The 16,084-nt window shown below is 44.6% G+C and overlaps 1 pseudogene; it reads right to left on the bottom strand.

Annotated features, from left to right (window-relative positions):
* Positions 1-1,515: 1,515 nt before the first annotated feature.
* On the bottom strand, positions 1,516-1,670 carry LOC130378672 (U1 spliceosomal RNA; annotated as a pseudogene).
* Positions 1,671-16,084: the final 14,414 nt, after the last annotated feature.

Consider the following 16,084-nt stretch of genomic DNA (forward strand, 5'->3'; position numbering starts at 1 on the left):
CACTTTGCCCGGATGATCCTCCATTCGTGCGACCCGACTCACCGGATACTCCATCCGCACTGCTGCCGATGGTGGATGGGGTCATTTCCCCCCCCACTGGCGGCTCCGGTGTCCTCGTCCTGCCGACGCTGCTCCTCCCCGGACTGGGAACGGCAGCTCACCGCTGCCGGCTGGCTCCGCGTCCACCGGCTGCTCCTCTCCGCGTCTCCCCCCCTGCAAGTCACACTCCCTATCATATTGTCCCCGGCGCTTGCATTTATAAGAGGTGAAGTCTGGGCATTCTCTTAAAATACGTCCTGGCTGGATGCACCGCCTGCAGACCTTCACCTGCCTGTCATGAATTACACGGAAGTACTCCCCTCCGTCTAGCGTCTCAAACTTTAGTAGGGCAGTGACTGTACAAGTTCAGTGAACTGTACTTTATAGAACCTTGTCCCGTCCGCCACGTCTGTCCTAGGCCATTTCTTTCTGTTGATGGGCAAAATCGCCCTCACGCCCCACGTTGAGAGTTTCTGCCTTATTTCAGCGTCAGTAATATAAGATGGCAAGTTTAGAAATGAAAAAACTATTTCATTGCTGCGTACTTCTTTGGCAGTCAACCGAGTGTTTTTGATTTTGAAACCATCCAATAACCTCGTCTTGCCCTTTCCCTCCTGCATTGTGATCTCGTAAATGTTCCTACTTTTTTATTTTACTATATAGTCTTCACCGACCAGCTCTACAATCAATGTCAGCTCCTTTTTATAGCCACAATCACTCTCACTTTCTCCCGCATTCATCTCTCTATTTAGTCTTTCTTTATCTCTCCTACTATTCGCCATGCTTTCTCTCTCATTAGGCCTACTAACGGAATTGTGATCCTGTGTTATTCCTTTCTCGATCGCTTCAACATGTTCAGAATCATTCTCCCGTTCTACTTGTGTCGAACTGGTATTAACTTCCATGTTTTCATTTACAAATTTTTCCATCCATTCATTGAAAGCATAATCAATCTCGGGTTCTACATGAATCAAAGTGGCCTTACCTTCTATTTTGTCATTTACCAAGTTATCCATCCAATCAAAAAAAGTATAAACAATCCCCCAAACAGCCAGGCTGCAGGGGAAATGAATCAAACATAAAACTATCACTCACAAGCACAGGCGGTCCCAACAAACACTCGACTGCTCTCTGCTCACTTCCTGCTTGCACACCTGAACGGGATCAGACGAGATCGGGTTATCGGTTATGGCCGCAAGCATTTATATCAGGGTCCATACTAGCTTTTTTGCAGGAGGAGCACATAAGGAGTGAGAGCGCTGCCGAGGCCAGAGCCGGCACTTGTACATAAACAATGATTAGTTCCATAATGAATGAAAGAAATGAATGAATGAATACTTTATTCCAGACTCAGAGTTCCATATCAAAACGTAATGCAACTTTTGAAGAAATTTAGCATTGCAAAACCTGGAATGGACTGCAGTAGGCAACGCACTGCAGGCATTCATAGCTATTATTTCTTTAGAACAACATGATCAGGAGAGAGCGCGAACGCAGTTCCCCACTACCAGAAATTATGCAATCGAGATTCCCACATTTGGGGAATTCGCAACAGCCTCAGTGCAATGGCTGAGCCTTGCTATGGGTGAACCACCTTCTTGATCATGGTATCCCCCTTGCCAGGTAAGTATGAGTTGTACACGTTCAGGTGGGCTGAACGGTGCCCAGGCGTGTTCCCGTGGAAAACGGTTGCAAAGCATTCAGAGATGTCTAGACTTCAATAAACACTGTAGACCACCGGTCACACGATGGCGAATCTGAAATCTCCCCTATCCATTCTCTCTCAACCTCCCTCATAACCTCCTCATCCCAATGTGTCTCTTGTAAACATATTATTTCTGACGCACACACCATCAAGGTTTGCTGCCTCCTGTTCCTGTCTCTTAGCCCATTCGCATTAAAAGAAGATATCTTGATCATTAAAAGTATAAATAAGAAGAGATTCCACAAGTTACGTTATCATTTTGCACTTTTTTCCCCTGTTGGATACACATCCTGCACACCTTCTCCTGTTTATCGTGGATCACCCTGAAATATTGGCGGCCCTTAGCAGTGTTGAACTTTGTTTAGTACAGCAGTGACTGCACTAAATCATTGAATTTAACTTTGACAAACCTCATCCCGTCTGCAACTTTGGTACCGGGCCACATTCTCCTTTTAATAGGTGACCCAGCTGAGACCCCCCACCCTTGTAGTTTCCCGATAACGTCACTGTCCGAGGTGTATGCCGGCAGCTCCAAAAACGAAACCACCGTTTCGTCATTAGTGAGCTCTATCGCCATAACTCTACTCCCTCTTAGTTTGAAACCGTCCATGAATTTATTTTTCCCACTAAGATGTCCCATTGTTAATTCATATTTTTTCGTTCCAATTTTGCGGCAAGCCATCAGCTCCCCGCACATCTCTCTCGTAGCTTTCATCACTTCCATCACCGTTACTGTGTCTTCACCGATCAGTTCCACACTCACTGTCACTTCTTTATCATAGCTTTCAAATGTCTTTTCTTTATCTCCAGCCTCGTCTCCCCTCTGGTCTTTCATTCTGTGGTCTATTCCATTCATGCCTTTTCCATTTCCATTTTCCATTGCCATTTTGTCCATCCACGGGATAATCCTCGCCAAAAGAATGGGAGAATTGTGGTCCTACCAGCGTTGACGTATAGAAAAAAATCTGAAAAGTACCTTGTTGGCACACAGTCCCAACAAACACTCTACTGCTCAGTGCACACTTCCTACTCACACACCTGAACGGTATCAGACCAGACGAGATCGGGCGTGCTCAGGGTGGTATGGCCGTAAGCAATTATTGCCGGGTCCATACTAGCTTTTATACAGGAGGAGCACATAAGGAGCACATAAGGAGTGAGAGCTGATCATATATGCAATTATTTCTTAAGAATCCTGGGATGCCTTCATAAATGATGTCCTTTATTTGTCTAATCCCTCCTTCTATGAATTTGGGCTCATATAATGTTTTGCCATTGTGTTTAATTTTTTCGTTTAAAAACAGGGGCAGTTTTACCAACGGTTGTATCCTCTCACATTCATATTGCATCTTAGGTAAGAATTTCCTCCAGGCTTCAAAGACCTCTCTATAAAATTCTGGTATGGTTATCGTCATTGACTGTTTTAGGCCCATGTACCACACATACTGTCCTATGCCACCCACGTCATTAATATATTTCTCCATAAAATCCCACAATATATTTCTTCACCGTTTTAATCCTTAATGCTGTCTTTTTTGTTTCTATATCTAAAAAAATCAGCCCTCCTTCACGCCATTTTCCCACCGTTTTTATAACTCCTGTCCATGTTGCCTCAGTTGCCTCTTTAGTTTCAACACCTAAATATATGCCCAACACTTTAATATACCTATCCTTCACCCTTAAACCTACTTCCTCTCTCTCTACATTGCCTATATACATTATTTCTGATTTTTCTTGCGCCCGACGCTCTCCCATATATCTCTGCCAATTCTAGCACCCTTTTCACACTGTTCCCATCCCTCACTGTTATTGTTGTGTTGTCTGCATATTGATTTATTGTATGTATGCACTCCCAGATGGTAGTTATATGCCCTGGGGCCGTATTCACAAAGCATTTTATCTTACCGCTAGGAGTGCTCCTAACTCGCGCTAAAACATTTTACGTAGGAGTTTTTTCTTAAAAGTTATTCACAAAGCCACTGAGACCTACTCTTACTAAGGATAAATCACAAAGAGTGAACTAAGAGTGACGCGCCGTTGCTATGGATTACGTCAATTCTCGTGCACGAGTTTAGAAGCGGTCAGTTCGGTGATTGGTTGTTCAGACGAGCCCACTGAATCACCGAAAAACAAGGAAATAGCCTAGGCTAGAAATGAATTAAGTAGTTATAGTGCAGTTAGCAGAATACACGCATGATGACAATTTTGTGCAGACCACGATAATGACGTTGTAGCCTGCACGTTCAAGAGAGAGAGAAAGCAAACAATAAAAATACGTAAAGTCTAAAAGAAAATAAATGTTACGAACTACCCAAGTGTTGACTGATTTGTGCCAAGGTGTTAACCTAAAATGTGTTTTCAAAGTGATCCCTAAATGCCTGTCCACTCGGTTCCACACGGCCAAATTCCTTGTAATGTTGATCGCCATCATCATCATCATCATCGTCTGGCTGTGGAATGTTCCTCCGCTTGCAAAGGTTGTGTAGAATGGCACATACAGTGATTACTGTGCTTGCCTTCTCTGTGGTGAGGCGTATTTCGCCGTGGAGGACATGAAACCGACGTTTCATCTGCCCAATTCCTCTCTCCACAACATTTCGTGTATGTTTGTGTGCTCGCAAAGAGCCAATACGATGTGTTTTACGCATAGGACTAAGCGTAATCTGCGTAATCACTTACATGTTACACTTTAACTGTGCTCCTGGTTGTGGATTAAGGTAGGGTGTCTAGAGCCACGTCTTGCATGGATAGTCACTGTCACCCAGCAAGTGACACCCAACTGGTACATCTCAAAAAGCTGCCTCAGACCGCTCACGTTTAAAAATGCGCGAATCATGGGTAGCTGAAGATCCAGGCCACTTTGCAACAACATCCAGTAGGCTATGTTAAAATTTGCATCAAAAACAACCTGCGTGTTGATGGAATGCACTTTCTTTCCCACTATTGACGAACACGTCCTCGTCTTTTGATGGCACAATTATTTTTATTTTTTATAAGTTATATATATTTTTTTATAACTTATAATTTTTATAACATTTTATTTCGGGACTAATCGGATTATTCCTGTTAGTCGGGGATGTTATTGCATCGCGCATTAACTCCACAATAAGTTGAATACCCTAACATTTCGTCTCGCAGGCATTTTAAGATTCTTTGTGAATAGGTCTTACTGAGTTAGGAGTCCTCTTGAGGACTTTTAAGCTCTCCTAGACTTAGGTGCTACTTTTAGTCCTAAAATACTTTGTGAATTGCTCTTAGTGAAAAAAGTTAGGAGTCCTACATTTAAGAGTGACACGCCCATTATTTTTAGGAGTTACTCCTAAATTCGCCAGTTAGGACCTACTTTTAGCCCTAAGATCCTTTGTGAATACGGCCCCTGATCTCTTTGTGAATACGGCCCCTGATCTGCTCTCTGCCGAAATGGCAGAGAGCAACGCCGATAGAGAACATCCCTGCCTTATCGATCTCCCTAGACAAAATCTGTCAGTCAGCACTCCATTTATTTTGACACAGCTCCTTGCACCCTCGTACAACCTCCTCACCCACCCCACTAATCTCTCTCCAAATCCAAATCTCACCAGTAATTTAAATAAAAACTCATACTCCACCCTATCAAACGCTTTATTCCAATCTATAGCTAACACTTCCCCCTGCCCCGTCTCTCTTCATGAATTATATTGTATCCCTAACTGTCGCTATTGTGTCAGCTATATCCCTAACTGGTATACTGTAACTTTGAGATGTTTTAATTATATCCCCTATCACTCGTTTTATTCTGTTAGCCAACACCTTGGCCAAAATTTTGTAATCTACATTTAGTAGACTTATAGGCCTATAATTCTGCAAGTCTAGTTTATTTCCTTTCTTCTTAAAAACTAAGGTAATCACACCTTCTACCTTCCTACCCTGCACTATCCCTGTTTTCTCAGTCTCCCTGAATACCTCTACTAAAATTGATGCCATCTGCTCCTTATATACTTTATAAAATTCAATCCCTATCCCATCACTCCCAGGACTCTTTCCGCGATTTAGCCCCTCTATCGCCTCCATCACATTTATATCTCTGTCACATCATTCACTATCGTCCACACTCAGCTTGCTTTCTACACTATCCAGTACCTCTACTATACTGTCCTCCTCTAATCCACCTCTCTGATATAACTCCCCATAAAACTCTTGCACCCTCTCCAGTATGGCCACATAGTCTGCTACTACCTCCCCCTCCTAATTTCAGATTTTGTGCATATATGTCCTGCTTTGTTTGTTTTTTTCTAGGCCCAAAAAATACGCTGTGCACCTTTCTCCCTCCAGTGCATATTTTGCCTTGCTCCATAAAATTGCTCCTCTACATTTCTCTGCCTCATATCTCTGAAGTTCCATCTTTACCTCTATATAATTCTCCATGCTTGTAACCTTCTTCATTCTCTGCTTTACTCAGCTCTACCCTCAATCTTTCCCTCAACTACTTCTCTTTCTTCATCATTTTCACTTTTCTTTTCTTACTGTACCTAATGCTTATTGATTTAATCGTATTCTTCACTTTCTCCCATATCTCCCCGATCTGAGTATCTGCCCTATTGTCTTCAATTATTCTTTCATTTTCTCATTCTCCATATGTAATAACTCCCTAATCTATTGTTTATGTTCGTCCTCTTCAATATAACCTGCATTCAAAATCCACATCCCTCCCCCGATCTCCTCTCTCCCTACTTTAATTCTGAATCTCACCCCGTCGTGGTCACTCAGTGCATTTATTCCATGTCTTATTCTGTCTATATGTTTTATGTTCTCTCCCTGTGTTAAAACCAAATCTATCCTGCTTTGTTTCAGTACACCATCCCTCATTAGTCTCCTGGTGAATTCCTTCCTCTCTGAATTCTCATATCTCCACACATCTACTAAATTCTTGTCCTTCGTCATGTCTAACAAGCTCTCCCTCGACTTTTTCCCATCTGAACACTACACCTTGCCCTATATCTAACCTGCTACATTTAGTATTAAAATCCCCTACTATTATACATCTCCCAATCACTAGCCCTTTCAGCTCTATTATACTTCTTTTATCTATTTCTATATTCGGAACATATGTATTAGTCTAAACAACACATTTTGATACTTAAACTCTTACTATTATCCTCCCTGTCCTATCTTTATATATCTCTTTTATCTCATCTACCCTATGTTTTTTAATCATTATAGCCACCCTTCTTGCGTTCTTAGTCCCGTTATTATAATAAATCCCCCCCCCCCATTCCTCCCTCACCTCTCTAACTTTTACGTCACCCCAATTTGTCTCCTGTATGCATAGGATGTCACTCCTATATATATTTAAAAGTGACCTCAGTTTGCCTCTGTGCCTTAAACATGAGAGCTAAAAGAAAGGAAATATTTAAACCAAAAACTAAAGCAAGACTCACATGCCAGACCGCGGTCCTTTATTTCTCTCTCCCCGTGTCTTCTCCTCCTCTGCTTTCCTTTTGGCGGCCAGTCTCTGTTCTTTTGTCTTCTTCCCTCCCTTTTGTCCTCTGCCCTCCTGTCTTTGCTCCTCGTCTATTTTTTCCACCTGTTGTTCCGCTCTCCCTCATTCATCGCCTGTATCCTCCACCACATCGTCGTCCTCCGCTTTCCCCCCCTGCTCCATCACCTGTTCGTCACCGTCCTTCTCTCCACTGTCGCCGCTGTCAGATCTATACCGCCATTCCAGTTCTTTTTCCGCTTCCTCATTCTCTCCTCCAGCCTCCTCTTCAGCTCCCCTTCTGTCATCTGTTCTCCTCTCTCCTCCTCCTCCTCTCTCGTCGCTGCGTTTCGTTCCTCACACTCCCGCGCATAATGCCCTGTCTTCTGGCACCTGAAGCACTTCAAATCAGGGCACTCCATGAAGATGTGTCCTGGCTTGATTCAGAGTCGGCACACCCGCACCTGTATTGTCATGTATTACTCTAAAGTACTCCACTCCTCTCAGTGTCTCTAACTTGGTTGAGTACGGGAGTGATCGTACCTGCTCATTAAAGGGACTCTCACCTTTGTTGCATTTTTACACTTTTTTTGGATAAGGTTAAATTGGTATTAATAAGGTAATAACACTCTAATATGCAAGACAGACCCACCAGGAGTAAAATCAAACAATTATTTTACTCTCATAATATTTAGTGAAAACTTCAACCAATAAAATTCTTCGGACCGAAGGACCTTATTGGCCGACAGACCTGTCTGTTTGCTGCATGGATATATAAGGTTTTCCGTCTGCTTCTTGTGGCGCATTCGGGCCCGCGTCATCAAGGCGCGTCCTCAACTAGAGGGTTTGTTTTGATTCCACGGCAGACAGTAGCGAGTAGCGACCGTAGCGACTGACGATGGCAGACCAAAGTGGTCCACGGCGTACTGAAACTGCACCATTCAGTCCGATTAGGGGACTCATCTCGGACTCAGACTCACAGAGTTACCCTCCTCTGGAGCCTCAGTAAGACCTCCAGACTGTTGGCCACCAACTGCACCATTCAGTCCGATTAGGGGACTCATCTCGGACTCGGACTCACAGAGTTACCCTCCTCTGGAGCCTCAGGAAGACCTCCAGACCATTGGCACCCAACTGCACCACTCAGTCCGATTACGGGACCCATTTCGGACTCAGATGCGACGTTGTCCCGCTACTCTGGAGCTCCAGGAAGACCTCCAGACCGTTGGCACCCAACCGCACCACTCAGTCCGATTACGGGACCCATTTCGGACTCAGACGCGACGTTGTCCCGCTACTCTGGAGCTCCAGGAAGACCTCCAGACCGTTGGCACCCAACCGCACCACTCAGTCCGATTACGGGACCCATTTCGGACTCAGACGCGACGTTGTCCCGCTACTCTGGAGCTCCAGGAAGACATCCAGACCGTTGGCAACCAACCGCCACACTCAGTCCGTTTACGGGACCCATTTCGGACTCAGACGCGACGTTGTCCCGCTACTCTGTTTGTAATGCTCATACACCTTTATACTCAGTGGGACCACTGTCCTTCAACATGGGGCCTCAAAACGGTATCACACGAAGCCCATACAATTACAGTGAGCCACCTGCTAAATTTCTTGTTTACTAGACCCCTGGTAGATATTATGACCCCTGGGAGTCTAAACACAACCCATGGGAGTCTAGAACTTTTGTACTCTGTAAAAAATAACGCTTAGTTTTGTACTCTAAAAAATAACGCTTAGGGGGTGGGGCATTGGAGGAAGGCGGGATGATTTGAATGTGCTGTAATTCTCAAATGCAACAAAGGTGAGAGTGCCTTTAAAGCAGACTTTTAAAAATCTTGTTCCGTCCGCAATCTCCGTCTCCGACCACTTGCGCCGTTTGATTACAGATATTGGCCGCACACCCCACTCCTCCAGCCTTGCCAGTATTGTTACATCTTCCATATAAACAGGCAAGTTGATAAAAGACACCACCATGTCATTGTTCACAATCTCTCATGCACTAAGGCTGCTTTTACGCGCACGCCATCCAGGAGCTTGCGCTTTCCCACCTCATCCTTCATGGTCATTTCAAAGTTTTTTTCCCCTCTCACACGGCACCCGCTCACCACTCCACATTGCACTGCCACTTCCCGCAGAATATCCATCATGGAAATCACCGCTGTTCCCTCCACCCAGGGCCGGCGCTGAAGAATAAAAACACAAATTAAAACAAAGAGCATAAAATACATGTGATGTACAGAAAGAAGACAAAGCTCTGTCCCCTTTAGTTATGAGCCTGGACACTGGGAGGAACAGCAGTCTACTGCCTGAGGACCTCAGACTACGAGACGGCACATAGGGGACTAAAAGCTCTGAAATATATGCTGGGGCCAAGTCATGTAGAGCCTTAAAAGTAATCAATAAAATCTTAAAATCAATCCTAAAACAAACGGGAAGCCAATGTAGCGACGCTAGAACAGGTGGGATATGGTCATATTTTCTAGATCTTGTTAAAAGCCTGGCAGCTGAGTTTTGGACAGTCTGTAGCCGTTAGTGTTTTCTGGCTCAAGCAGGTAGAAAGGCTGTTACAATAATCAAGTCGTGAGGAGATTAAAGAATGTAACAAAGTTTCAGCGTCACTGAGATTTAAAATTGAGTTGGTAAAAACAAGATTGTACAAACTTGGTGATGTGTTGCTCAAAACATAAATTACTGTCAAAGAGCTTTTTGCAACAGGTTTGATGAGTTTTGACAGGTCTCCAGTAGAAGGCATTATTTGTTCGGACAGTTGCCGGGGGCCAATGACCAGGATTTCGGTTTTCTGTCATTAAGCTGCAGAAAATGTAGTGCCATCCAGCTTTTAATGTCATTTAGGCATTCATGAAGTGCACTTAGCATATGTGGGTCGCTGGGCTTGATGGGTAGGTACAATTGAGAATCAGCATAAAAATGAAAGGAAATGCCATGTCTCCTGATGAGCTCACCTAGTGGAAGCATAAATATAGAGAACAGAATAGGTCCAAGTATTGACCCTTGCGGTACTCCATACCTAATATTAGAAATCGATGAGGAGTAGTTCTTAATGGAGACACGGCACTTCCGATTCGATAAATAAGACGAAAACCAACCTAAGTCAGTGCCGGATAAGCCGACCCAGTCCCTTAGTCTGTTTAAAAGTGTTTCATGTTCTACGGTGTCAAAAGCTGCGGCTAAGTCCAGCAGAACAAGAACAGACCCCATGCCTGCGTCCGAATTTATTAAAAGGTCATTTGTGACTCTCAACAAGGCGGTCTCCGTGCTATGGTACTTACGAAAGCCTGATTGGAATTTTTGATAGACACTATTGTTTACCATAACTGCCACCAACTGTTCAGAGACAATTTTTTCCAGGATTTTAGAGATGAAAGGTAACTTTGAGATCGGGCGAAAACTATCGAGGATAGAGGGATCAAGTCCAGGTTTTTTGAGGACTGGTTGAATACAGGCAGTTTTAAAATAATCGGGGACACAGCCAGCAGACAGTGAACTATTTAAGATGGTCAATAAGTGGGGCCCAATACACTCCTTGATTTCAATTAAAAACTTGGTGGGAATAATATCTAGTGGGCTGGAAGAAACTCTCATATTAGAAATTATTTTCAGGAGTTCAGGCAGGGATATAGTAGTGAAAATAGTGTAGTGTACCGGTAGGGTGGGCTGACGTCCGTGAAGCTGGGGTTTGTTCTGATACTAATTCTAATATTTTCCACTTTCCCCACAAAGTGCAAGAGGAACTTCTCACAATCTGCAACAGATTCAGCAGGGGCACCAGGAGGGACTGGATTTATGAGTTGGTTGACCGTCTTAAATAAAAATCTGGGATTATGTTTATTTGCAGATATAAGATTAGAGAAATAGCATGTCCTTATTAACCATAAAGTTATATGAGAGCAAATGCTCTTTCATAGCCAGGAAGTGAACCTGGAGGCCTGATTTCTTCCACTGGCGTTCAGCTTTTCTGCAATTCCTTTTGCAGGCCCGACAACTCTCATTTAACCAAGGCTGTTTTCTTATTTTTAGGTTAGATCTTGGCTTAACAGGGGCAATGATATCCATGGTTGAGGAGCAAAGCTGGTTAAAGGAATTCAAAAAGTCATTTGTGTCAGGGACTTCAGGAATCGGAAAACACTGCACATTAAACTCACTACAGAATTGACTGGCACTGTGCTCATTGAAAACGCGGGTGTACTTTGTGCAAGGTGAGGCAGTGCAAGCAGCCAGAAGTTCACAGGAAAAAACAATACAAAGGTGATCAGATACACACATGTCCATGACCTTAACACATGGTATCCTCAGGCCCAGGCTAAAAATGAGGTCCAGTGTATGGCCATGCTTATGGGTCTTACCAGAAACTTGTTGTGCAAAATTAAGAGACTTAGTGATGCTTAAAAAATCAGTAGCAAGGGTATTAGACAGGTCATCAACATGGATATTAAAATCCCCACAAAGCACAATTCTATCATGGTTTAAAACAAGACTAGATAAAAATTCAGAGAGTTCTGATAAAAATTGGCCAGCTGGTTTAGGGGGTCGGTAGAATGTTGCAAAAATGACGGGGTTCGGGCCACCTAGTTTAAGCAACAGCACCTCAAAAGAGGAAAAATCATTCCAAGGAATTTGAGTGCATTTGTTATTTTTTATAGACTGTTACAAGGCCGCCACCACGGCCACAAACCCTAGGCTGGCTAATACAGTCAAAGTCTGGGGGGCACAGTTCAATGAGCTTGCAGTGATCACCGGGTTGTAACCAGGATTCGGTTAAAAACATGAAATCCAACTCAGCAGAAAAAATAAAATCATTTAAAATAAAAGTCTTATTAGAGAGAGATCTTACATTTAAAAGAGCCATCTTAAAAGGTCTATGCTGGGCTAAAACCTTTACTGGGGTTATGGTCCGGATCATTGTTAAGTTATTAATATTTCTGTGTTTAGGATTCCTGTTGAGTTTGGCCGGTAGGCATCTAATCGTTACAGGAACCCAATTACTAATGGAAATGGTGCGAGAAAGATCCGGATCCGCCTGTGTAATGATGGATTGTATAGGGAGGCTTTTCGGTGCGAGTGTCAGCGACAGATGTGACTGGCAGGGGGAACTGACGGGGGGAACAGTGGTCTGAGTGGGCGGATGTTTCGGGGAGAAGGGGATAAACAGCCATGCATGTGAGGTTGATTGAACAGTGTGCTGTAGGTTAGCCGTTAGCATTTTGTTACCCCACCAGTTAGGGTGAATACCGTCTGGCCTGAATAAATGTGAACGGTCCCAAAACAGATCGAAATTATTAATAAAACCAGATTTTAGAGCTGTGCAGGTGGACTGGAGCCAGGTGTGGAGGCTGAGAAGTCTGCTAAAACGCCCCGCTCCACGGCCCAGAGAGGGGATGGGACCAGAAAAGTAGACACTCTTAAAAAATTAAAGAGGTTGTTAAAATCTTTTTTTATGAGCTCAGACTGCACACGAGCAGTGTCGTATGTTCCGACATGGACAATCACACGTCTAATTGAGGACGGGAGCGAGCGCAGAAGCCCCGGAAGTTTGCTGGTGATGACAGGGACCGTGGCTCCGGGGAAAAAGTGAGTTGCAGCGTTGAAAAAGCGTGTGTTCCTTATAATGGAGTCTCCGACTATTAATGTGGTCGGAAGGAAAAGGGGCCAAGGGGCTGACAGACGTGGAATCTCGGAGCCAGAGAGTGGAATCGCGGTGTCCACGCTGCAGGGCCCAACAGGAGAGAGAGGACTCGGGGCAGCGATTTCTTTACGGGGAGAGGGACTCACCGGCTCAGGGCGAGGAAGAACTCCGGAGCGTCTCAACACGGCCTCCCTAAGGATCCTGTGGCGGGATCCTGCGGCATTGTTAGCCACCAGTGGCTGTAGAGCAGCGGTGTCTGCAGGCGTCGAACTTTGGGAACGGTCCGCTTTGGAGCGAGCTGGAACGGCAGGAGCATCAGCTGATGGAGCAGGACTGTCACCAGACAGCGCTGCATACTGATTGGATAGGCCCAGGGGAGGAGGTGGGGCCCCATCCGGGCCACTCTTGCGCCCTCGGATTACCACTTCGGTCCAGGAGGGTTGACAGTTGGGAGTGGAGCAGGAGGAAGGCCAATGACAGGTGGAGGTGAGGGGGGTCCCAGACAACAGTGTCCTGGAAAGCTGCGCTTAGCGCTTGTTCTGGTCGGCAGCTAAATCCATAACGCTGGCCAACAGGGACTCTTTATTGCGCAGCTCGTCCGAGAGCAGTCTGATGTCCTTCTTGAGGCTAGCAATTTTATTATTTGCTATTGTAAGCCGCAGATCATCCTCATTTGGCATGGTGTGGAAAGTTACCAAGAGCTGGCTAATGCTAAAGCTAAAAGCAATAGCTTTAGCTAATGCTATTAGCTAAAGTAAAAAGCTGCATCAAAAAATGTAATGGCAGGAGGGCCAGGGAATGTTAAACGAATGTATAGCATGTGCAATGTTCGCATACAAAAGACGCTACTTAAGACGCTAGTGTGTCCTCATGTTCGCATACTTAAGACGCTAAGTATGCTTAAAGGGACACTATGTAATATTTTGAGTAATTCATTACCTCAATTCAACGTATTCTTTCATAAATAAGTCCTCATTGGTGTAAAATTATCTCTGCCAAAAATCTCACTTATCCTCCTGAGCGAAGAATAATTAAAGAGTTTGTGAGCTGTGGTAAGTTTGAAATCTATGCAGTTTGTCTGCTGAATGCAATAGGCAATGAAAGGAAAAAGGCAGAAGAAATGAGCCAATCTGGATAAGGTGACACTGTGACGTAGCGTTGTCAAACTATTATTCATGGCCCTGCCCACTTGGTTGGTTCGTAACCACCCACAAGAATTCTTAAGGAGTCGTGATTGAGCTAGTGCTAAATGCTAATACGTGTATGGTAGTTGCTTAGTTCGTAGTAACAGGCTAGTTACAGAATTTTGAATGCAATGGCAGAACGACATCGAAGTACATGAACTGCGACATGCTGCCTGCCGCCGGTTGCCGCGAGGCACCACCGCCGCGAAGCACCGCCGCCCGGCAGCGGGCAGCCGGGCGGTGGTGCCTTGCGCCGGCAGCAGGCAGCAGGTAGCGCGCGGTTCTGTCTACTACAGATTGATGTGGAAGTGGAAGAACCAGAGACGTCGGAGAACCCGACGAAGTCCTTTGGGATTCATTATATCGTCTGGACGTGCACACAGCTTTTGGCCGTGATAATATGTATTATTTGATATAGATATCTATGTATTATATGATATTATTTATATATAGAGCTCCAGGACTGTAATGCAAGTGTTGTACACTTCCTTGTTATTTGGATAACCGTTCTGCTGTTGGTGTGATGGCGCATAACACGTCGGACTCTCGTCTCTGGTATTTCTACAACGAGACCCGTAGTGGGGGTTATCTCAGCCATGGTTGAGAATGAATTGGGGGAAAGGAACTTTGGCTTTGACTCCCTGAAGTAGGCATGAACCACAACATGGAGGAGAAAGGGATTGTTGACCGCGGTCGTCTCCCGCCGGAGCCTCGCTGCCGATGGACCACCGCTTCAGGAGGCAGTGATTAGCGCTGACCGCTGCCGAGGCGGCGGGAAGCAGGGCTCAAGCGGGATACATTCGCGGCCAACAATCCCCTTCTCCTCCATGTCGTGGTTCATGTACTTCAGGGAGTCAAAGCCAAAGTTCCTTTCCCCCAATTCATTCTCAACCATGGCTGAGATGACAAGAAAAGGCCGGAAAAGGGGCGTGACCTCCAACAGTACAGTAAATGTACATAAGACAGAGGTTAGTTTCTAGTCCCCATTTTTTGTGGGATGGATGTGTACATTTGTGGCTTAAGGTGTGTAGACACAGCTGGCCCGTGGCCACGTTTTTGAAGTCTGGGGTAAAAAGGTCAAAAGGAGCCGGCACCACGCCGCTTATGAGGTAACAAAAAGTTCATGTGTATTTCTCTCATAACTTTTTGTCACTATTAAAGAGAGGCCTGATTCTAAGATATGCATGTTGGATGGCTAGGGTGTAGGTCTGGGAAGGACTTCAGGCCAAAATCATACAAGCGAGCCGCTGGGTGCAGGTGCAACGAGATGGAGGGGGGCCTGGACTTTCATAATCTTCGCTCGGTGAATGTGAAGGATGTTTGGTCGGATAGTTATGACGAAGAATCATAATGTGAATCGGAATATTCTATAAATGTCTTGATATCATCTTTCGTCTCAACACTTCTGCTGCAGCCGCCTAAAGTCTCATTCCGAGAACCTTAAAATATGAATCAATCCATTAGAAGTATGAAAATATCTTCCCGGAGGCGTAAGGGGGCAAACAAGGTGTCCATTGACATCTACGTTTCGAGGTGATTGCAACAGTGCCACACATATTTGAATATGTTTCGGGGTAGTAATTAGCTGTCGATTTTGGGGGCCTTTATCAATAATGACCAGCTATAGATTTGCTTCCCGATGGAGATTATTGACAAATTACATGTTATTTAGCATCTACACGTTAAGCTGAGTCCAATGAGATCAAGCTTGCCCTCTTGCCACACCGAGATCATGTCCTAGACCATATGTACCATGTAAAAAACATTTGCTAGAGTGTCATTCTTGGTGTCATTGGACTCAGCTCAACGTGTAGATGCTAAATAATATGTAATTTGTCACAAATTTCTATCGGAAAGTAAATCAATAGCTACTCATTATTGATTAAGGCCTCCAATTTCGACAGCTAATTACTACCATTAAACATGTTCGAATATGCTCATGTGTGGCACTATTGCAATCGCCTGGAAGCGTAGATGTTGAAGGACACCTTGTTAACCCTCTTACGACACCGGGAAGATATTTACATACTTCTGATTGACTAATGAAT

The sequence above is a fragment of the Gadus chalcogrammus genome, unplaced genomic scaffold (assembly GCF_026213295.1).
Source record: "Gadus chalcogrammus isolate NIFS_2021 unplaced genomic scaffold, NIFS_Gcha_1.0 GACHA097, whole genome shotgun sequence".
Lineage (NCBI taxonomy): Eukaryota > Metazoa > Chordata > Actinopteri > Gadiformes > Gadidae > Gadus > Gadus chalcogrammus.